At 39.8% G+C, this 23,673-nt stretch overlaps 1 long non-coding RNA gene across 1 annotated transcript in view; it reads right to left on the bottom strand.

Annotated features, from left to right (window-relative positions):
* LOC115028465 (uncharacterized) overlaps nucleotides 1-23,172 on the bottom strand; it is a 44,251-nt gene extending 21,079 nt beyond the window's left edge. Inside the window, exons 1-2 of the long non-coding RNA XR_003834566.1 lie at nucleotides 23,028-23,172; nucleotides 14,770-14,837 (exon numbers count right to left, since the gene is read on the bottom strand). This is a non-coding gene — a long non-coding RNA (uncharacterized LOC115028465). The remainder of the gene's footprint in view (nucleotides 1-14,769; nucleotides 14,838-23,027) is intronic.
* Between the last annotated feature and the right edge of the window lie 501 nt (nucleotides 23,173-23,673).

Here is a 23,673-nt window from a genome sequence, read left to right as displayed (position 1 = left end):
TACTGAGAATTTGGGATCTAGCTTGGATCTGTAAAAACCACTGTGACCTACAAGTACAGTTTATACTGTTCATATTTATAATTTTGACTGTTAGTCAATGCACAGAGGACAAGCTGCTCCTTCATTTTCTTTAATGAATTTGATTTCTATGAGTGTTTTCTGCTGTTTCTTTGTATCATTTTTACTTGTTTGTTCATTTTCTTCTTTCCTACCACTTTACCAATGACCAGAAACATCTTGTGAGAAATGTTTTATATCATTATAAATGGAATATTTTAGGGTTGTTGTCTGGGCAAATAAAGCAAAATTAAAATGTCAGCTTGTAAATGGCATTTTAACCAGTTTTTCTTTTGTGAATTTTTTTGATTAAACTTTCTTTTGAGAAGTTGATAAAACAATTGCACCGTGAGATACATTCAGTAGCTCTTCTGGAGCTTTCATTTCTATCAAGCAATCTTCCTCAGCAGATAAAGATGGCCATTTGTCGTAGAAAAATATCACTTTAAGAACCATCAACAGATTAATCAGCAATATTAGTTATAATTATTTGCAGCTTTCTTAAGTTTTTCCCTCATAACATTTCAATGTAAGTGTGTGAGAGAGCAAAGATGACAAAATGTGAAAGGGGTTTAAGACTCATATCTCATGACGTGTGTCCCCGCCTGCTCTTCAGACGTCCACCGTGATATGCAAAAAGCACAAATGCAAAACTGACACCATGGAGGCAGCAACAGAATAACATCACTGTCACTGCATTATGATATGAGAAATGAATATGTAAATAGTGTGACTGATACTATGAAAGCCAGAGAATAAATTCATCTCTCTTACACACGCACACGCACATACACACACACACACACACACACACACACACACACACACACACACACACACACACACACACACACACGCAGAATCAATCTGTGTCAGCGGAGTGCTCAGATGGCTATGTGTCTCATCTCAGACACAGGACAGGGGGCGTCACAACAGGATTCTCGATTATCCATTTATTTGCTGCAGAGGGCATTAGGGGCCTGTCAATCCTCATCTACCCAGAATGCACTTGCTCAAAACTAGAGCCATGACCACACACACACATTTGGCTGATTTTAGCACAAAATACGCCAGTGTGAGAATTCTTCAACCAAAGCCATTTAGACTGCTCCTGTTCTTTTCCTCACGGTGATGTGTTTAATCCTCAAAATGATTTAGATATTTAAAGGCTAAACAAATCAACCAAAACCATCAAGTCTGTCTTTCAATACTTTCCGACTCAACCCCAAGCATACTGAAGACACAAATCTTTAAAAATGGCAAATATATAATCTAATCTTAAATAAAAGTCCACACAAATTGCTTTACACAGCTGGGCACTTTATCTAGTTTTAGCAAACGTTACTCAAACTGGAAGAAATGGTGCAATTGTTGGGGACTATTTTGAGATGCGTATTTATACACATTTAGTGCACCAGAGAGTGTTTACAGCATCAGGACAGTGTATGTAGGATTGATTAAACTACAGCACCTATGTTTATTGTTATAAAGAAACATTTCACAGAGTGAAACAGTCTTATTGATGTGTTTTTGGAAAACAATGGACAGCTATGGCACAGAGGCACCCATTTTGAATGTTATCATCCCATAGGATGGGCGTTATCAGTCATTATCACAACCGTTGTAATGCTTGCGATGGGGCAGACTGCACATACCCGCACATTTCAATTGTTCAACGGTAGCAGTTTTTAAACACATGTTTTAGGTTTAGGCAAAAAAAGTTATTGGTATAATGGTTTGGGTTAAAAATAAGTATGTGTGTTACGTAATGTCATGTCAAAATAAATCAATGTGTACTAGTAATACAAGTATCATCTCATATCTATGAGGATAATAACCACTGATAACGCCTATCCTATGGGCTGATAACATCCCGAGTGGGATACAGAGGGATAATATTAGGCTGTGGTTGATACACAGGAAATAGTTGTCGGTATGATGAATTCCCTGTTTGTTTTGGTGTTTTTATTATATTTTTTGACCATTTAAAAAAAACTAAATAATGTCACCAGATGTATCCTTGAACATAAAAGTATTGAATAGCAATAAAAAATGTCACTGGGGTGTATTTTTGGGACCGCAAAACTCTGCAACATTCATCGCTGTGGTGTCTTTTCTCGGCACTGTTCACCTGTGCAGTGAAAAGACACCACAACCACACATTGCTTCCCCTCCTGTGTTGTCTATATCTTTGGATTCTCCTTTGATTAACTTTCTGTGTGGAGTTTTCCCGCTCGGTTTCCCTCCTGGTGCTACAGGTCTTTGTCACGCGCGCTTCCATCTCTCGATCGCCAATTACGTGATTGGCCACCACAGGGTGACATCGGGTTACGTTTCTCCAAAAGTTGATTCTGTTTCAACCTTTTGCTGCAGGCCTGGTTGTCACAGCATGCTAACAATTTAGTCTGGGCCAAAGTGGTGGACCACTAGTAGCACTGCCACTACTAACATGGTTTAAAACATAGACCCAACCCTTAAAATATGATGCCCTGTCACTCTTTAAATATGTTGTTAGAATAAGCATTTTGTCAGGCAGTCAAAATAAATATCTCGGCTTTTTGAATCTGCAGGTGAGATGAACCCACTCAGTGTTCGGAGATTATCCATCCCACTCTGTAAAACTCACTACAGTGTCTCCCACAATGGAACACAAAAGTGGTAGAGAAATAATTCCACTAACAGCTGCATGTGACAAACAGAACAATTGTGCCGCGCCACAGGTTAATTCACGGCTTTGATGGATGCTGAATCAAGGCTGTCACTGCAAGCAGAAGAAACCATGGCAATTAGAAAAGCCCTGTGTGTGAGAGATGGCTGCTGCATGCACCGCTGGGCATAAATGAGTCTAGCAGCCCAGGCAACGTAGGCAGGGCTTTAACACAAGACTGCAGCCACGCCTAAGACTCCCATTGTGCCTCTTGCTAATCCATTTCCACCCTAACAAGCTGCTGCCTTCGAACCCAGCCATCCAACTGCAAGCCTGTCCACCGTCTGCTGGGCTTGGTTCAGCTCCAGTATTCTGACTTTCAGCAGCCATTTTAAGCTCTCTCTGGCAGCACTCGCCCTCCTCTGTGTTGAAACAAAGCTCTAATGTTTTAGCAATTGAAGCACTGCTACTGTACATGTTTGAATGCATGTGTTGAAAGTGGCTGGCTGGGGTTTTCAGTGAGCGTGTGTCTATTAATTAAAGCTGTTTGTAAGCCTGCGTATCAAAATTCTGGCATGTAGTGGAGGAAATCAGTGTCACATTTACAAAAGATTTAGCCTCGTAGAAATGTACATTTTGGAGATTGGTGGACGAAAATGATTAGAAAATGCCAGAATAGAAATCTGTCCTCGGCATCACCTTAAAGTATTCTTATCGTCTACTTCTGTAGACTGCAGATATTCGTACTCTGCATGGAGCTCTGGAGACTGAGTTTTATTTCACCAACAGAGGTATAAACACGAGGGAAAGGTGGCCCTATTCATTCTGTGCTAATAAAGCAGCAGGGATACCGCAGAGAAATCAACAGTGCATTTTCTCTATTGAGCTGAAAACTGTGGAGGCACTTGAACAGCACTTATTGTCCTTGCATCCGAGACCATTACCTCAGGTGAGAAGAGCTGAGCGGCGAACAAATAAACACATTTAATAAGAGCATCCGAAAACCTCTTTCTGTGTGACTGCTTTAACTAACATAGTGATTGAAATCTCGGAGGAAATAAAGGACGGTTTTGTTTAAAACTTTGTGGTTTGGTAGCTGTTTCTTTATTTTTTGTTGTCTTTGCCTGACTGCACTTCTTATCCCACCTGTTATGAAAGTGACAAACTTCCCCTTGGGTTTGAGCATCGATATGCACCCACACAGAGACACTAAGTGTGATGAGATAAAATGAGATGGGAGAGATGGTACAATATGATTTCAGTTTACTGAGGCGTCTACTATGTAAATGCAAAGTCTTAAGAGCAGAACTTTTTGTTGTTGTTGTGTCAACTCTATCTCTTATGTAATGAAGTACAAATGCCATCAAAACAATCTCTAAAAGCACAGTTTCCCAGAAATGTTACCGTGTGGGGGATTTATGCTTTATGCTTATTTTCATGAGCCCTCACTAATTAATCTGTAACTCTGTATGAATAAACTGAATTTTGAATAATTAATGAAAGTCAGTAAAAAGAAATAGATTTATTTAACAGGAGCCACAGTTAAATGTGTGCTAAGCAACATTTGCGGCTGCAACATACTGCCGTCACTGATTGTCATACTAAATGTCTTTTTTCAAGTATTTCTTGGCATTTTTCCCTTTATTTAGATGGATAGAGGTGCCAATTAATGATAAGAGATGGATGGCATGAAACAAAGGTCCCCTTGTTGGAATAGAAACAGGGACAGCCCACACATGGTCAGCATTTTAAACCAACAGGACAGCCCAGCTTTTCCCAATCATTCTCTTTATTTGGATAGATTGTACAGTATAAAGGTGACAGGACATGAGAGGGAAGAGAGAGAACGCCACAATGGTTGATCTTAAATCAGGAATGTTGCATTTACATAGTTAACATCTTAAGCCTTTAGCCCACCAGTGCACCCTGTATTTCCCCATTTCAAACACAACATGCTGTTTTATATATATATATAAGATTAGGCTGTGATGAGGTTGCCAGTTGTATCCCCACAAAGCATCACAGCGGGAGGTCACACTTCTGTGTGTCCAGCCACAAACAACAACGCGAGTCAAAGCAGCGTGGCGCGTTTGAAATTCAGATGAAAGTCAACGGTTGTTTATTTCGCCTGCAGTTTGCAATGAAATACAATGCAGTTTGAAATGTCTGCATGCACGGTGAGACAGTGCTAAAGCAGTGTTATTGTTATATTAGTATTAAAAGTCACAAAACACAGTCTTGCAGTCTGTGCTGAACTGTTTTTGCTGTAATAAATGGGAATAAAATTGTACACTTTGGTGAAAACTCTCTTTAAATAAACTTGCATAATGATTTTTATAAAACAAATTAAAAAAAAGTGTGACTCATATTCAGACTTAAAGTAATATACAGTCAATTATTTTAGAATTAGATATTAAAATAGAAGCAGGCTGAGTTTTTCCAGTGATGGTATATTTTTCTTCTCATTTAATTGAGCTGCAAATAAATGAATTTATGGAGAAGGTGACCATTATAAGGTGTAGAGGAGAGGAAAGAGGTTCGAGGCTGGATGAAGCTGAAACATTGTTATATAAATGTCCTTCAGACGGCTCTTGAGTCGCCTTTAGCTTGAAACTCTTGTCAGTGACTGGCTGTATTATGTCTTTAAAAGGTTTTTCAATCTGAAAACATCCCTCAATTTTGTGTCCTTGTGAAAAAGAATTCACACGCAAACTTTTGAAGCGACGGAAGAATTTAAGAAAACACTCGAGTGCTAAACAGATATATAGAGCATTACTGTGATATATCCACAACATATTGTACGCCCTCAGAATTCCACAGTTGCTCTCGTGTCTCGGAGACCTTCTGTGTCAGTCTGTTTCAAGGAAAACTGCTTCTCGGCACAAAGGCAGACACAGTGAATATTAACAGAATAAGCTTCCAGACAATAAAAACAAAAAGGCAGCGCATCAATAACTGCTGGGCTGGGCTTAGCAGAGGACTTATTGGTTTAATTCTCAAAATACACCAAGATGGGAGACTGCATGAGAACAAACAACTGAAGGAGGTCTTCTCGTGTGTTATGTGTGTACGCTTGTGCTCCAAATCCAATCTATCATATTCTTCGACACGTACAGCAGGACTAGTGCAAATATTAGCACTGCATCTATTGGGAGGCAATCTGGCTGTCACCATATTGTTGGCTTTTTTTTAATTTTCTGCTGAAGCGTCAGTAAACAGAGCTGAACAGACACTGAATGTTGTTTTGCTGCTCGAGGTGATGCTGTAGTGGTAATGAGCAGTAAGTTCAATGGCTTCCATCCTTACTGCCGCCGAGCGTCGGCTGGCTTGTGCGGTGCACCGGAACAATGGCATCGTCTGTGTGTTGTTTCAGTTGAATGTCATTTTGTTTTAGAGTGTTAGCACAATGAGCAGAACAGCGCGGAGGGTGGCATGTCAGAGTAATCCCATTACTTCCGTGTGGTGGCTAATCGCCCCTCTGTGTTCCTTTTTTTTATTTCCCGCAATCTGTTTTTAGTCGCATTTTTGTATTGTACTGTAATTGCTTCAGTTTTAAGCAGACACATGTGTGTTAAGAGAGACTTTGTTCAGTATTTAGTTAAGATAACAACATAATAACACGAGGAGATGTGGAAATTAACTGTGGACCTGCAACATGTGAACATTTAAATCAATTATCTTGCTTTGGATTTTAAAGCAATTAACATCTAACTAATTAAGTTTTCGTAATAACATGACTAGGATACATATATTATATATTATGGATTTTTAAGGCTCATATTTTTTAAACTAAATTTGATTTAATGCGGAATTTTGGATTCTCCACCAGAATCACATTGTAAGACATAATTGAAGAGTTAAATAAAGTAATGAAATGAGTTTTTCATCCTGCACAATTTGATTTGTTGGTAATTTGGGGGAAGTGGAATAACCTGTATACACATCCTTTGCTATATTAAGACAAAATTATAGCAAACGTGGTACTTAACAAATGCCAAATTCAACACCCAGCAGACAGAAAGCCACATTTATTTGGAGTGTGTTTAACTTTCCCTTCTGGCTCTGGTTTGGTCTCCACCAACACCTGAAGGAAACGTCAGTCTATTTAGCTGCTGTTAGCCTTGTGTGTCAGCTGTTTAAGGCTTGGCTGGTAGTGTAGAGTCTGGTTATTTGATCTTTTTGCTGAAAACAACATGCTGTAGAGCTCTAATCATTTTATGTGCGTTAGTCACGACAAACTATCCCGTTCAGATTACACACAGTCATTTGATCCATTGTTAATATAAAAACAGGGATTAGTGCAGCTTTAAAGATCAGGAACAAATGTCTGTATTTGTTTGTGTTGTACTTTTGAAAGTAACTTTACTGGGACAAAACATTTTAAAGAATGTATATAACTAGGATTGTTAATGCCAACACATGCAAACGGATATGTTTGTGGCACGCACTGAAGCATCAGTATGCCACACCTACACACACACCTACACACACCTGCACACACACAGGAAGATATCTTGGTGGAGTTGCGTCTGTATTCTTGCCCTGTTGAACGGATGACTTTCCCTCAGTGATAATGTGAAGCCTCTATCTAAGGCGGGAGCGCTGACGTCTATTAGATCTATAAATCATGTTAGGTTAGAGGTGTGGGGGGTGGGGAGTGGAGTGGAGTGGAGGGGTGCAGTGAGAGCTCAGGGTCGTAAATCTCATTACCTGAGACTGCTGCTGCATCCCCCCCCCCACCCCCATCGCCTCACCCTGTCCTCAATCTCTCCCATTATCAGCTGACCTTGACCGCCGACGCAGACACTTACACTCAATCAGGGCTGCAGAAGGTGCGTGTGTGTGTGTGTGTGTGTGTTTACCTGTCATATTTGTAGTGTGAGCCCCTTCTTCCGCCTCCCTATCTTAAAAATAAATGAATTCAAATATCAGTTTATTTTCGCTCCTGTCATCTTGCCATTGGCTATTTTCCATCGAGCTTGTCTGTCATCTGGCTCTTAAACGTAAACACACACAATTCACTCTCAAATATTTGCATTTTCTTTTTAAGGGCTGAAAGTAAAATAAAAATTCCTCATTCACTCAATATAGAATTAATAGCACAAAACAAATGAGAGCACCTTTAAAGGCCAGTGGTCCTTGATTGATAAAATGATCATTTATAATCAGAAATGACCTATACAGTGAACTTCAGGTAATGAGTTTTTTCTTTTGTCGTATAGGTTACATTTTCTCTCAGAAGCTCTAAAATAGAGCTAAAGCTCAGACTTGTGATGTCTGCATGTTTTATTTTGACGTGGGTACTGAACAGATTGCTTCTGCCCTCAGTTTCTGGTTTGCCGAGTCACTTTTCAAGCTGCTGTAAAACGCAAACCTGTAAGCACACCATGGTTCATTTAAGGGCTAATGTTGAAACACACACCTGTGTCTGTGGAACACTCATGCTTTAACCACTAACGATCTGTCAGAGAAGTGCAGCTGAATATGAGTGCTCTTATAGCAAATTATGCATTTATATAAATGTTAAAACTCATACTTGGGATGGCCTTACAGATGGCATCATTAGTCTGTCAGTCAGGTGGTTCACCACTTTGGCCGAGACTGAAGTATATCTCTTTTATTGATTTCCATTAAATTTGACAGGAATTCATGTCCCCCAGAAGAAGAATCCATCTGACTTTGGTGACTTTTCCTCTAGTGCTACTAGCAAATTTACATTTGTGGGCTTTTTTTAAAAACTAAAATGCCTTGCCACATATTGAATGGATTGCAGTGGCATTTGGGCACAGAACAATCATGTCCCCCTCAGGATGAATTGTAAAGAAATTGGTCTCAAGTCCATTTATTTGCAGAAATAGCATATTCATTAGCGTATAATCACCTGGAAGTAAGAATTGTTATGTTTTTATTAGCTTAGAATGAGCCCTTTATAATATTACATAGGGAGCAGGTCCTCTTCCACCATGTTGCACCTCAATGTTTCTACAGTAGCCCAGAATGGACAAACTAGAGGACCAAGGAGTGACCGGAGGTGCATTCAGTTTAGTTTGCAACTTCACCATAAGACGCCACTAAATCCTACACAATGGTTGTTAACATAATTGTTGACGCCAAAAAAAACTAATTTAAATTTTAATGGAGAGACCAAATAAGAGAGAGAAGGGTGGGGGTGGAGGGCACATTCAAAGCAGAAATATTGTAATTACATGGCATGTGCTTTGCTAGATGCTTGCTGCTGTTCGGTCTTTCATAACAAAGTGCTATATAACTGTTTATAAAAACAATTATTCAATTGAACTTGCAGTGATTTTCTGCTTGGCGCAACGGCAAGCAACACTTCTTCTTTTTTTTGTTTGTTGAGAAAACACAAACTTCTGCTTCCTGCTGGAACTTTTGTTAAAGCTCATAGCTTTACACCTGCCATCACAAGCTGGAGCTCACAATAAGTTGATCGTGGTGAATTTCCATTGTTGGGATAATCGTTAATATCCTCACATGGGTGACTAGAAAAATCTGTCCAGCTGGTATCATGGTCCTGATTTAAAAAATAATAATTTTAGCTATCATGTGAGAAAGAATAGACTCACACAATGTTATAAAAAATGTTTACCTTATGATTTTTGATATTTTAGTGTTTTATTGCCTTTTTAAGTTATATATATTTTTGATGATTGTCTAGATCAATGGTTTTCAAGGCACACCAAAGGTCAAGGGTGCTGTCGGAGCTCGGGTACGAGTGCCGTCGGAGAAAATTGATAAAAAGTTTAAACCAGATTTTAAAAAGTTGGATAATTTCCAACGACACACCTGACGATCTCTCACGCACAGCGGTTGAAAATCAGTGGTTTGTAAATCAGCACAGACTTGGCACAATGGCCAACGATCACAGCTCGTGCTTCAGGAATATTTCCTTTGGGCAGCAGCAGCTACATCAACTTGGCAAAACTTTGACAAACGTTAAAAATAAAAAGTCTCGCCCTAGTCACACAGGGTGAAATGTCTTTTTGTTGTGTAAATCAAACCGCTGGCAGTGTCCTTGGTTTCTCTGCTGACTGGCTGAGATCTCCTACAGCCTTTTTTTACTTCCAGCACCAGTGAAACCGACATAATGAATGTTAGACTTCCAAAACAGGATCTGGCGCTGCTTGCAGTCTCCATATTTCTTCCACTTTCCGTCTGATGTTCATTTATCTCCTTCCTCCTCCTCCTCCTCTTTTTGCGTTCTCTATTTCTTTTGTGTTTTCTCGCTCTGCTTTTTCTTCCTCTCTCGCTCGTAAAAAACACACATTGCTGCACTTTTGTGCCATTAAAAAAGAAAAAAAGAAAATCATTCTGCACAATTTCATGTGTCACTTCAGGAACATGGCAGCGTGTCCTTATTTAATCAATTGTAGCCTTTTAAAGAAACAGAAAATGATTTGACTGCTCACACAAAAAAAATCATTTAATTAGAATGAATCAAATTAAAAGTAGCCTCGCGTAAGAAGCGGTGATAAATCTGTCTGCAGCCTCTTCCTCCTTACATCACTTCTTCAGCTCTGCTTCCTCCAATGCATCTTAATGGGTTTTCATGCCTGAAGCAGATTCAAGGCTGGAGCGGGAGTCTGCTGCATTGTGGTATATCTGGCTGGTTCAATAATAACTCATATGACAACACTCTCTGCTATCACACAACCCCCAAACTGTCACTGCTCCACCACTGGCCCTTTGGGTACACAAGTTCATCCTGAATAATTTAGCCACAGTAGTCAGCGAGCGAGTTCGCCGAGAGGATGTTCCTGAAAAGTGCATCATGTCCACCCCGAGGCACAATCCATGGGATGGTGACAGCTTCAGTCATGTTTGATAGCTGAGGATGTGCACAGCACTAATGATTAGTAAATCCAGGTATATCACACTGTAATAGACGACATGTCGCAGAGTCTCTGTGTGTTCACCCACACTAACAAGGAGGTCGATTCTGAAATAGTCATTCCACCTGATGGAAAACATCTCAATACAGCTGATGGCTCGAATTATAGTACACACATAAACATCTCTGTGCAGAGAAGTTACGGATAACTGGAGGTAACACTCACACCTCCCAAAAATGTCTTAAATGCATCATGGGTCTACTTGTAGAATTGTTTGTTCGTGTTTTATTGATTAATTTAAAGCGCCTGTGGGTGGAATTTAAAAAAAAATAGATTGTGGTTCACACCAATTCCCCCCTTCCCACATGAGTCCAAACTCATTTCCATGTGGATAGTCTCTTCTTGCTCTTCTTCTTCTTCTTTTAAAATGGTTCAGAGAGGACAAACTGCAGCCACCAGTAGGCAGAGAGTGCATATCTACCGTTATGAAAGGGTCGCAGTTTTGTAAGATTTCACTTTGAGTTACGTTAGGTTTCGGAAAAGGTGCTTTGAGTTCAAATAGATTCACAGTGTGCATTCAGGCAGCATATATGTACATCTGCCTACGTTTGTTACATGACCTAATATGGCGTTGCGTACATTAAGTAAATTATGTAACTTTTCTACGTCAGTTAAATTTACTCAACGTTGACATTTGGTTACCACCCTAAGTGGACTTTATTGCTCTTTATACTACGTCACTGGACCTCCTCTTTTATTTGTATCGGTGAGCAACCATGTGAATAGATGATAACGGCATTCTGAACCTACTAGTAGATGTAGCAGGCCCGTTCTAACCCATATGTATGACTCTGATCTCCACCTATAACTAATGGTCTTATTTTATTCAAAGTGGGTGATCCTGTACATCACGTTACAGAATGGTCAATAATGAAGTGTCTTAAGTGAAGCTAAAGACTGTGTTATGTCCTGTAGTAGTCAACTCAACACTGATATGAACTAAATATTACAGTGTTATATCACCTGAATGTTCAATTGTATAGCCGAATATAAGTTTGTTTTATTATATAATTCTCACGGCCCTATGTGAGAATATGCACATTGATTCATTATTACATTTAGTCGACTCTTCATCAATTCATCTATTTTCCATATTTTCCTGTTCATTATCACTGGGGTCAGGCAATCTCAGCATGCATTGGACAAAAGACACAGCAATCTCTGGTAGTAATAATAATAAAAAATAGTAATAACTTCATCTCCCTTTTGCCTCCTCTTTTTGTCGCACACAAACACAAACACACAAACACACACACACACACACACACCACCAGCGTCCTGTTCCGCTCTGCCAGGCTCTCAGGACCACCTGAGGGTATCACATCACAGGTTTGTTTTTCCTGTATCTGCTCCGTCAGAGAGGAGCAGGCCTCATTAGTGTGTGGCCCCTGTAGGGTCCTGGGGCCCCTAAACCAACAACAGCCAACCTCCAGTGGCCCCTTGGGCCCTGAGCCCCTAACAACAACAAATCATTGAAACAAAAACGCATGCTAGCTTCCCTAATGCCCAAATCTTTACACTTCAAAAACACAATTATGCTAATGCCAGGAATCATTTGCCATTCCAGCTCTGATTTAATGCGGCCTTTTAGTGGGGAAAGCTAATTAGAGGCTTTAATTAACATGTGCGACACAAACTGAAGAGAAGTGCGAAGGAGCCTGTCGATCACGGAGGAGCACAGTGAAAGAGAGGAGAGCGAGAAAGGGAAGTCTGAAAGCTATGCAAATGAGGCGAGGGAGCGACACAGGGAGGCGTGGATATCTGCCGCTACAACGGTTTCTGTAAATATCACCGTGACCCGTAGACAGAGCAGAGTCAGCTCATTAACACAGATTGGAAGGTGTCACCACAATTCAGCCCACGAGGGTCAGCGCCGATATGATGCAACCTGAGCTTAGTGAGGTTACCATCATTAAAACACTGACAAAACACAGGATTTAAACTCATGTCCTGTAATGCAAATATTCCATTGCAGGGCGGATGGCCCAGTGCACTGCTGGACACTCACTAAACACTGTGCGTCGGTAGCTGCAGATGTATATGCTGCCTGAATGCACACCGTGATTGCATTTATACACTTCTCATTAACACAGATTGGAAGGTGAACTCTGCACAACTCTGCATTATTTTTGCACTACTTGAGCTCAGGATATCATCATCATTACAACAGGTAGATACGAACAGAAAGTGAAAGTAATCACCTCAGGTTTTTTACAGAGCTGCGGTTTTGCCCCTGAATATAAACTGGGCCACAGAAAAGAAAGAAATTGAAAGAGCTGAAAAGAGGAAAAGTCAGGCAAAAATAACTATTCACGTCCAAGCTTTTATTCGGTTTTAACTTAGATTCATATTTTAATACAGTTCTGCTCCACAAGGAATGCACTTTACTATCTAATATTAAGATGTTTCAGGGCTTTATTAATTTCTCATTTGTATTGGTAAAAGTACCTTTTATGCCGCCGGTTTAAAGTGGTTCTATAAACATTAGGTGGCTGGGTATGATGTAATTTCCATACTTGATCTATGACATTAGTTCAGCTGTAACCTCCTGATTAGTAGATTATATATCGCTTAATAATTTAAAAACAATTCTATAAAATATTTTCCATTTTTGAAAATACTATTTGAGTGTAGTTATGGAGTTTTTTTTTAATTTACTTTCATTACTTTCTTCACATTTAATAAAGTGAACGTTTCCTTTCTATTGCAGTTTATAAAGCCACATTATTGTTTCGTTAATTTGGATTTAACAACAATGTTCATCTTGTTTAATGCATTCAATTAAAATGTCTAGTTTGTCTGTCGGAAATACTCGTTATTGCTGCAGACTGAGTCTCTGCGGGCAGAAGTCACTTTGCCTTTACTTTGCTGAAGTTCACAGTGTAGCAATCTCACTACATGGTTTTAATCCTGCATGGGCACTACAGGGTTTCCTCTTGGGGATCAATGCAGCAGCAGGAGAGTGAAAAAAGGAAGTGGAATGTGCAGCCTCTCTGATGGTTACATGTGTAACCACTTTAAAATTCATAGAAAGAACAGTCCTGGGTGAGGATTACGGTTTCGGAGTATTGATCGAGCGCCTGACCTTTTTCACTTGGTTGATGCACTTTTGCCGAAGAAAAGGAAATGCATTATTAATGTTAAAGTTTAACATTTCATGAAATCAAACCATGATATTGACATTATCTATGTTCTGTATGTTTTATTTAATGCTCTTGGCATTTATTTACCCTTATCTACTAGTAGTCTTCATTGTTAGTGGCGTAGTCCGCCATTTTCCCCGTTGCCTTCCTATGCACACAGTGGCAGACTCAGGCTTTCTGAGTGGCAGGGGCGGAAAAAATAGGGCACCAGCTGCCCACGGTGGGGCACCAGTTATCTACCATACAGGGCAGCCTATATGGCACTCCATCGTGTCTTTTAGATTTTTAAGATCACCCTAGAGGGCATTCATACCGTTTTCTCTGCTAGGAGGGCACCCTAGGGGACGATTTATCATGTTTTATATACCATGGGGGGGATCCAATAGCATACTTTTGCACACACACACTATTCAACTAGTGGTTACATACGATTCACAGGAAACAGTGCAGCATCTAAGCCAGCAATACTGTTTTTAAGAAAACAACCTCACAATGTACTTTTCACTCTCCTCACTCCGTGCAAATACAAACTGCACGTTGACTGGCTATACACACGGTGGCTTTTATTGTGAAGCAGGGGAAACATAATATGTTTGTCAAGGCGCTTAGTGCTTACTGCAAAACGGTGTCTAAAAAAACAAGACATTTTCTGCATTTGGTTTTTTGTCAGCAGGGTCAGGTTGATGCATTTCAGGGAGCAAGGTAACCAAGTTTACTGTGTACTGCTGACAACTACATCCGCCGTGTGCAGTATAAATCAGATTGTGGTTGCAGCTTCTATTGACTTCTTTAATAAAGCAACATGAGTTAGTTTGGAAGCACTGTAAGCAGATACAACAGCTGCTCTTCTGTTGTGTTGATGTCTGCTGTAATGTTAAATCACACTTGCTGACTGAAATCTTTTAGGATTGTTTTACTGCTCACACTTCATAATGGGCTGATTTTGGGCTACCAGCCATCATTTTAAGGATCTGTGTTATTTATCTTTGACAAGAGTAGTGAGGCTCACCTGTGTGTTTAGTCTTCTCAGCTTCAGTCACAGAGATCAGTCTTCATGGCACATCATGTCCTCTCGACCTGAAGATGAGATGTACAAAGGAAAAGAGGAAGAGATTCAGTGTTGAAGCAACAACATTCTTAAGAAGACATTTCTGCAATTTTCATGGAGAATCTGATTTCTTTACTTTCTTGTTTTGGGATTTGTAAGGTAAGAACAGAATCTACGCACATTCAAGACCACACATACTCACATTTGAGTGCTGACATTTTCTTCAATTCTATAGCTGAATAATATAGGATTTTAATTACAGTAATATTTTTTTATCATTTCAAATATTTTTTTATCATTTTCTTTCATTATTAAAAAAAATAAATAAACATTTCAACACTGAAAGAGTAATAGCATTCTGTGCATCTTTTTTATTTTAGATCCTCTACTGATGCTACAAAATGTGATGTTCACTTCCTGCAAAATTCCAACACAATTATTATTTTTTACGTTTGGATTCCTGTGCTCTATAGACTTCCATTTGGGCTTTCTTGACTTTATTCTGCCAACATTTATTTTTCGATTTCTGTGTGTGCACACGGCAGTCTCATGCCCTTTTATGAGGATTAGTGTGGCGTTTAGCTGCGAATAAAAACTACTAAGACAATGGGAGTCCTCATTATAAGAACACAGGTACGTAGTTTTCTTAGGACCTTTCTCAAGAACAAACTGAAGAAGTTATCGGTGAATGAGTGTATGTTGGATTTGCGACTGTCTGCTACCACATTTGCCTTGAATGCTAATAATATGTCAATGTTGTGTTCACAGTTTGTTTATAGTGCTCCCAAGTGGCCAAAAAGATAGAAATATGTCCAGTCATCCAGCTGACATTTGTACTATAATAAATTATTTTTACTTTGAAAATGACTCTCAAAATTTTTAAAATATTTCACAGAGAGCTCCGGTCTGTCATACAAATGTTTTTACAAATTGCCCATTTTGACATTGTGCTTGAGGATTTAGAAAATTACACTAATTTACCTGATGGGGGCGCTAGAATCTCAAACTTGAAAAGCCACAGCTGCCACACTTCTGGTCTGACAGTTTTCAGTGTTTTCAAATAATTGAACATTTAGCAGCGTTGTTCACATGACCAATTAACAATACATCCGGGCAATGTGCATATCAACCCCAAAACATCGCTCTTAAAGACAGTGACTATTAAGTAGTTAATAAATATGTTCGTCACTAATATGATACAGCAGAATCTTTTCTTTGCCTGAGGACATCAGGAATAGATGGCAGTGCAGGAGGTGAGCTAAAGAAACAATTACAAAACCGTGTTGTCTTCAAATGAACAAGTGGGAATGTACATAAGTGCAATATAGAGGTATTTGCACTTTTAGTGTTCAGATTCATCCTGTGACCTTTTGGAGGGGACCCGACCCCGAGCTTCACAGCCACTGGGCTAAACTACCAACCTTATGTAAAGCAGTTAAAACAAGCTCCAACTCAATCAGTCAAATAATAAAATAAATCAGCAACTATTTTGATAACTGATGTCCTTTTTCAAGCAAAAATGCCAAACCAAAAAAGTTGGTTTTAACTTCTCAAATGTGTGGAAATTATGCTTTTCTTTGTCACATGATTATAAGTAATTGTACTTCAAACTTAAAGGACATTTTACTGACGATAATGCAGAACTTCATACTTATAATGGAGTATTTGTTTATAGATTTTTGTACATGTATTGATAATTTTACAGTAAAGATCTGAATACTTATTCACTACTAGGTTTAACTATGTCCAGGTCCGGGTCACGGACCAGAACCAGTCCTGTTAGTTGCTCAGAAACAGAGGCAGATAATGCAGATCGCTTAAGAATGCACCTATATTTGTATCCATCCTGAAAAAGCAATAAAGAGAATTCTCATTAATGGATGTCAGTAAACAGTACCAATCATGAAGAAATCGATATAATGTAGAGAGAGACGGAGCTGAAAAACAAAATGGTAGTGTTGCTGATGTTGGCATCAGAGGGGCCTTTATAGTGAACTTGATTAAAAGAAAATTGCTTTCAAGTGCTCTCAGCGGGCTGGGAGGTTGAGTGGGAGTGCTCTTGTGTGCAACGCTGTTGGAGTTTCACAAACTAGGCTTTCAGGGTGAGGAAACAAGATGAAGAAATGCTTTGAAACTGCCTGAGGACAAAGAACGAGGAGGCACTGGTGACATGGTGGCGCAATATTACCGCTATTATCATTTTCAATACGTTCTCATTTACTTTCCGCTTCGAGAGAAGAGAGATGAAATTCATTTCCGTCTCAAAAGTGATTCTTTTTTCACTAACTCTCTGTGATTAAAGGAGTTTAGGTTTGCTATGTAAAATAACTTTTCACTGAAACCTTACTTTGGAATTGTCGTCTTTTATAATCACACTACACTTTTCCATGCCATAAGTCAGATAGAAGCATTTAAAATATGAGTTGCTTCTCACTCTAACTATAAAAAGAAGTAGAGTCAAGATTATATGTGTGAACCTGCATGTGAAATAGAGAGGTGAAAAAAGAAAGAAAGAAAAAATAAATCACATAATTGTGGATTTTATCTTGTTAAGTATTCACCTGACAGGAGTGTCTGATGAATTGGGGTATTTAATTTTGGAAGTGTCAAATTTGTGTAATTTGTTCCCTCTTGAATTTAAAATGACATCAGGAGATCAAATACGCTCTCTGATTTCCATGAAACGTTCACCTAATTGGCTTTTACAGGGTGGAGCGAGCGCTGGTGAATAATTTAACTACTTAGTTTTAAAGTAGTCTGACTTTGGGGAGAATACTATTGGAAATCCATTACTGTGCAGGGTTAAACTTCGCTGCTTTTTTTTTTTAAGAGCCACTATCCAGAAATGTAATTTGCATTTGGTTTAAATTGAGTTTCTCATTAAGGACATCTTGTCAGTCTAGTCATGTAAGCAACAGGAGTAATACCAAGAAAATAAAAAGACTTGTATCTTTGTGTTCCAGGTTTTCTTAAATCATATTTCGTACAAAGAATCTGAAAATAATGAGAATTATTCAAAGCATCACCTCTCCGCATTGGGTTTACTTTGATTCATACTAATGTTGTATCACACTGTGTTAACATATTCACTGGCATCCGAACATCATCCATAATGCATTTGCATATGCACTGTAGTGTAGCATGGCAAACAACAGACCCAGAGAGATTAAACTACAAGTATTCTTCTAAGTGAATAATGTAACATGATTAATGAGCCCGTAGGTGTGTTTGTTTATCTTTTTTTGTTATTGCGTTTTGCATTATTAAAAATTACAGATGTCACAAATATTCAGTATTACTTATAATTTTTCTTAAATTGTGATTTCATTGGAACTATGCATATTTGCTTTCTTGCCACAAGCTAGAGAGCAGATAGAAACCACTCTCATATCGTTAGTACGTTAGCTTAGTTTAGCATAAACACTAGAAACGGGGAATGTTTGCTTGGCTGTGTCGAAATGTGACAAAACTGCAACGTTAAAGCTCACAAAATAACTTCAATAAGGTTCAATGCACAATTCCGATGTTAACCGGGTAGTCTGTGTAACGTTATGTTAGTTTGTTTATTGGACTAATTCCAAAGTGGCAGAAACTAGAAAACGACCCGCATATTCGTCTCATCTTCCCGGTGTCAGTGCGGCCAGGAGAGCAGCCCTATGGGGAGAAGAAAGGTCGGCAGCGCCGGCACTCGGCAGCCGCCTCCATCAGACGGAGCCCCAGTCAGCAGCCCCAGCTCTGCAGTCAAAGTGGGCTGCTGGACCTGTGTAAGGGTAGCAACAGGGAGTTTGCAGTTCCCCGGTGCTGTGGCTGAACTCCAGCTGACTGCTAACAGAAGCTACACCGTTTCCACATAGCTCTACGCTAACAGCCTCCGAAACAGCTTTCTGGCTGCTGTGAGGACGAGTGGACATGACTGTAATATCTACAAGCGAGTCAGGCAGCTGTGCTTCTTCTCCCTCTGTAATGAGGCAGACTGGGGCTACAGTGACTCACTATCGCCTCTAGATGAACAAGTGGTATTACAGACAGGACGGAGCGGAACTAGTCAGTTAGCATGCTAACTTCAGTAGATATCTCTGCAACACAACACAGACGTCTTTGACATAACGTCAACACTGTTATATGGCATATCTTACACATTGAAACTGTAGCCTGCCACATAAAACCCTTAAAAACACAACTTGACGTTTTTACACTTTGGTTTATTTTAGATAAAATACTCAATATATAAGGTGTTAACTAGTAAGTTTCAGAGGTGCCGGTGAACAGAGCCATGCAAGCAGTTCCCCCCTGTTCCCACTCTTTATGCTAAGCTAAGCTTACCAGTTGCTGGCAGAAGCTTCATATGTAGTCTACTGTACAAACATTAGAGTGGTATCAATCGTCTTATCTTTCTTTTCCCCCAAACTGTTCCTTTAAATATACATTTCTATACCAATTTAGTGTCACTTGGGTCTGGAACCAATCCCAGCATGCACTGATGAAAGGCAGGGAAACAACGTGGATGAGTCGTAGCAGTTCTAACAGACACGAGACACTACATTTAAAGGATCTAGTCTTTAAAATGTTATAGTTATATGCAAAACGCCAACAGAGATCTCCCTTTGCAAAGAAACTCTGTGAGACGCAGCTGACAGTATATCTAGTAGTGACTTGGCGTAAAAGACAGAACATGTAGCCCGCAGACAGACACAGAGACGAGACGGGACACTTCAGTGACCACGCTCGGATGGGTAAAATCCCCCGGTCTGACAAACTCATCCCACACGATCGATAGCTGCTGTGACAACAGCCCCTCTCGTCACAGGCTGGAGAACAAGCTGTTGTGAAGGTCTGAGAATGGAAGATAGGGCCCCGGAGGGGAGGCTTGATTTACGAGCCCAAGTCAGGATAGAGGCACAGTCGCCCACGTACTGTGGACGGCCTTCCTGCAGCATCAGTCTTCCTTTGCCTGCCTGCCTGCTGCCGTTGTACTTGTCCTCCTTCCGGTGTCTATTTGGCTGCCGGTTGACAGCTGAAATGGGCTGAAATGACAAACCACCTCGAAAAACATTTAATTCTGTTCTTAACCTTCTGTTGGATCCGTAGTGAAATCTTAAAAGCTGGTGTTAATTTTTTTTTACAAACTTGGCCAGAGGGGGACAATGCTTGTCGATGTTTAGATAGATAATGCAAGAGAAAGGGATCATTCTTACATGTCCCAACATGTACGCTAACTGCGGTGCTAGACAATACAAGAAGCACAATGCATTATTTTATGGGACACATACTGTATCACCTTCACCGTACACCAGACGTTAGGCAGAGAAGATGACAAATATTGTGTCAGCTTCATTCTGATGCTGCAGAATTGGCTCGCTTCAGTTTCCCACTGCAGTATCATTTACTGTAATTACGGAAAATATGCTTTTAGTGGGCCAGCAGGACATTTAGATGAAGATGTTGTCCTCTTATTTCAACTGTTTTCAGGTCAAAATAGCGATTATCCATGGTAAAGATAGAAAAGAGATGCTTTTGTATATCAGCCTTAGATTTGCAGACTTAAGACGCTTCCGTCAGCGTACAATAGAACTTGTATTATTTGACTATAGGGCTGCAACTCACAATTATTTCTATCATTAAATAATCAACAAACCATTAATCAACCAATTAATCCGTTAATCGTTTGGTGTACTCTCCTTGACTGAAACCATCCATCAACGCCTTTAAATAAAAAAATTATCAGTTTTTGAAACTGCTTGTTTCAGGAGTTTGGACACATTTGCATTCACTGTACAGTATGACATTACAAGCATCTTAAATGTGAATTATAGATAGAGACGTGGACATGTAAGTGAGATCTGTCACCCTGTTTAGCAGTGACCACACATTCAGGCGATATTTCAAACCCCAAAGTTCTTCCAGCATACAGTTGCAGCCCCCCCTCTTCAATTTATCGGGCTGCTGTTGAGTGAGCGAAGACACCCTGCCTCCATCTCTCTCCTGGGCCGTATCAATATTCATGGGTCTGCCGGGTGCGTTTGTGCGATGGCTGTCTCATTAGCCTTTGATCCCTTCGCGCGAGGCCTGTCGGAGAGTTGATGCGCCAACAACAGTGCCGCGTTTGAAGTGCAGAGAGAACAGCTGCTTGCATTGATCTCCATATACTTTCTTTGCCATCCACACATACACAGATGCTGCCCACAGGCACATGAATACATGCATCTACTGTAGGACTACTTAGTACAGTCTGACCTCAACACTGCAACAATTGCAAGTATATCATGCTAATAACCTGCTTTATAGTTTCTACAGCTGGAACAAGCCGTTGATTAACACGATTGGTTGATCGACAGAAAATGTATAGGCATGATTGATTATATGATGATATGGTCATTTTCTAATCAAAAATCAAAAATTCAATAGTTTTCAAATGCTTGTTTTTTTTGTATCTAATATTTGTGGGGATGGTTGGTCAGACGTCACTTCGGGCTCCAGAGACATTTTTTCATTATTTTCCGACATTTTATAGACAAATAGATGAATCGATAAATTAAGAAAACAATCTGCAGATTAATCGCTAATGAAAATAATAGTAATTGTTAGCCCTTCCTTGTAATATATACTAAAGCCCTAAGTGTTAATCCTCAATCATACTATTAATAAGAGGCAGGATGATAATTTGTTATCTGTAAAAATTACGAGCTGAATATCACAAATATATGTTGTCTCAATCAGGACATGTAAACAGGACAGTATTGTACTTTATGGTCTATCAACAGGTATTATGCTAAACACTCCACAAACAGTGAAAATGAATAATAACATACTTTCTCTAACAAGACAGGAACTATATACTGAAATATACTGTAAACTGGAACAAAGCGGTAAAAAGCTCTGTAAAAAAAGGCTCTTATTAGCCACCATGCGTCTGTAGAAATGATGGAAATAACAGATGCTGAAATCAGGAATAATTTGGTAAATCCCACAAATAGTCAACAGAGTCAAGTGTACTCTGATATTTAAAAGCACGTTATATCATATAATCCACCTTCTCTATGTAAATTATCAACAGTAATTTGTTGTAAAATCAGTAGAAGCAGCCAACAAGGACATGACATCATATATGTAATGCAGCCAGAGCACAACTACACAACGTTGAAAAGCACAGGCTCTGCTTGAATTTCACTTAGAATTATCCACATAGTGCGCAAATTACCAGCGTGATTAAGCGCTCTTTGTTATCACAGGACAGTTCACTTCCTCTCTAATGTTAACACATTTTCTACGGTGCAGCCAGGAGGGAGAGTTAGTATGACATCATGACATCTGCACAAAGACAGTCCCTGCGCTAGTCCACTCAATAACTCTGCACTCTGTTCAGAAATGGGTTCTGCTGTACGTGCAGTTCAAAATGAAGACTTGGAGCTTGTCTGGGCTATTGCCCCCCTGGGAACAGGTTAGCGGATCAATACGGCCAATGTGCCTGATGACATTAGACCGTACTTATTGGCACTAATGAAGAGAATGGTTGACAGATACTCAGGGAGACTTCGGACAGAGAAGTCTGTTAGCCTCGGAGCCAGTTTAGTACATGAAATGGAGTTGATCGTCACATCTTACAATGTATTTAGTTGCATTGAAAACATTATTTTTTTAACACTTGGTACAAGACATCTATATATAGAAATAGTTAATTTGCTTCAGTGGCTCAAGATCACAAGAGGGCAAATATTCAAGAGGAAATTATCAAAAATATGTGTGTGGAAATAATCATTGAAAGTAATAATTCACACCTAACAAAACATGGGATTAATGACAAGCTATAGTACAAACTGCATCCGTGAGTAAAAGAGAAGGCTAGAAACAACATCAAGTTTGGAGATCAGCTCTTTTCCTGAGTCCTCTGTAACATCAGGGTCACACTGTGCTGAGACTGAGTCTGATCGCACGAAATGTTATCAGTCTTCAAATGTCAAAGAAACTGCATCTCAGCACAATCGCTGCTGACATTTTGATAAATCAGACCCTATTTTTACTCCAACGTACTCACACACATATCCAGCAACCTGCTGCTGAAAACCCTGCGCACACACACACACACACACACACACACACACTTACACACACACACACACACACACACACTACTCAACACCTCCAGCGCCTTACTGCTGGCTGGTCCACAGTGCTGATGAAGACGAGGAGAGACATTAAAGGCACAAAGAAGACTAACGTACCTCACAGCGGACTGACTTGGTTCTAATTTCGGGAGCTGCTGGGATGCACGGGTGAGGCGGGTCTGTCGACTTCTCCTGCTCTTCTTCATCTTCGTCTTCTCTGGGATGGAGACTCAGTAGGAGAGCTGCTCCTTCGTCTGCCTCCTCCCTGCCTCTGGCTTGCTCTGCTTACTGTCTCAGCCCCTCTCACTATCATACCTCCCTCCCATGCTGCTCCCCCTCCTCTTTTCCCCCCTCCTCCTTTTACTCCTCCCCTTAGCTATAACCTTCTCCCTTCCTGTCTCTCTCCTCTCTCCTACAGCACCTTACTCAAGGGTGACAAAGGAAATCAAGGCTTTTTGTAATTAGTTTTTTTTGTTTCCCCCCCACACAGAATATGTTTGTCGTTTTGCTCAAATATAATCAAAAAGTTTAAACATCTGGAAAGGTGAGGGATGGTTTCAGCTCTATCGTGGAGTCAAATGACTCCAGGTGTTGCTCAGTTGTTGCGTGTAGATGAGGTAAATTCAGGCAAAAGCCACTATGATTTATTGATTTCCCTTATTGAAATGATAGAAATCTCAGAGGAAGAGATGTAGATAGAGAGAAGCAGATTTATTTTTTATGTAATTCATACAGAATGGGGATAAAGGGGCTGAAACTCAAT

This window comes from Cottoperca gobio, chromosome 23 (genome assembly GCF_900634415.1).
Source record: "Cottoperca gobio chromosome 23, fCotGob3.1, whole genome shotgun sequence".
Classification (NCBI taxonomy): domain Eukaryota; kingdom Metazoa; phylum Chordata; class Actinopteri; order Perciformes; family Bovichtidae; genus Cottoperca; species Cottoperca gobio.
Note: the sequence above shows the minus strand (reverse complement) of the source record. Positions and strands in the feature narration are given on the sequence as shown.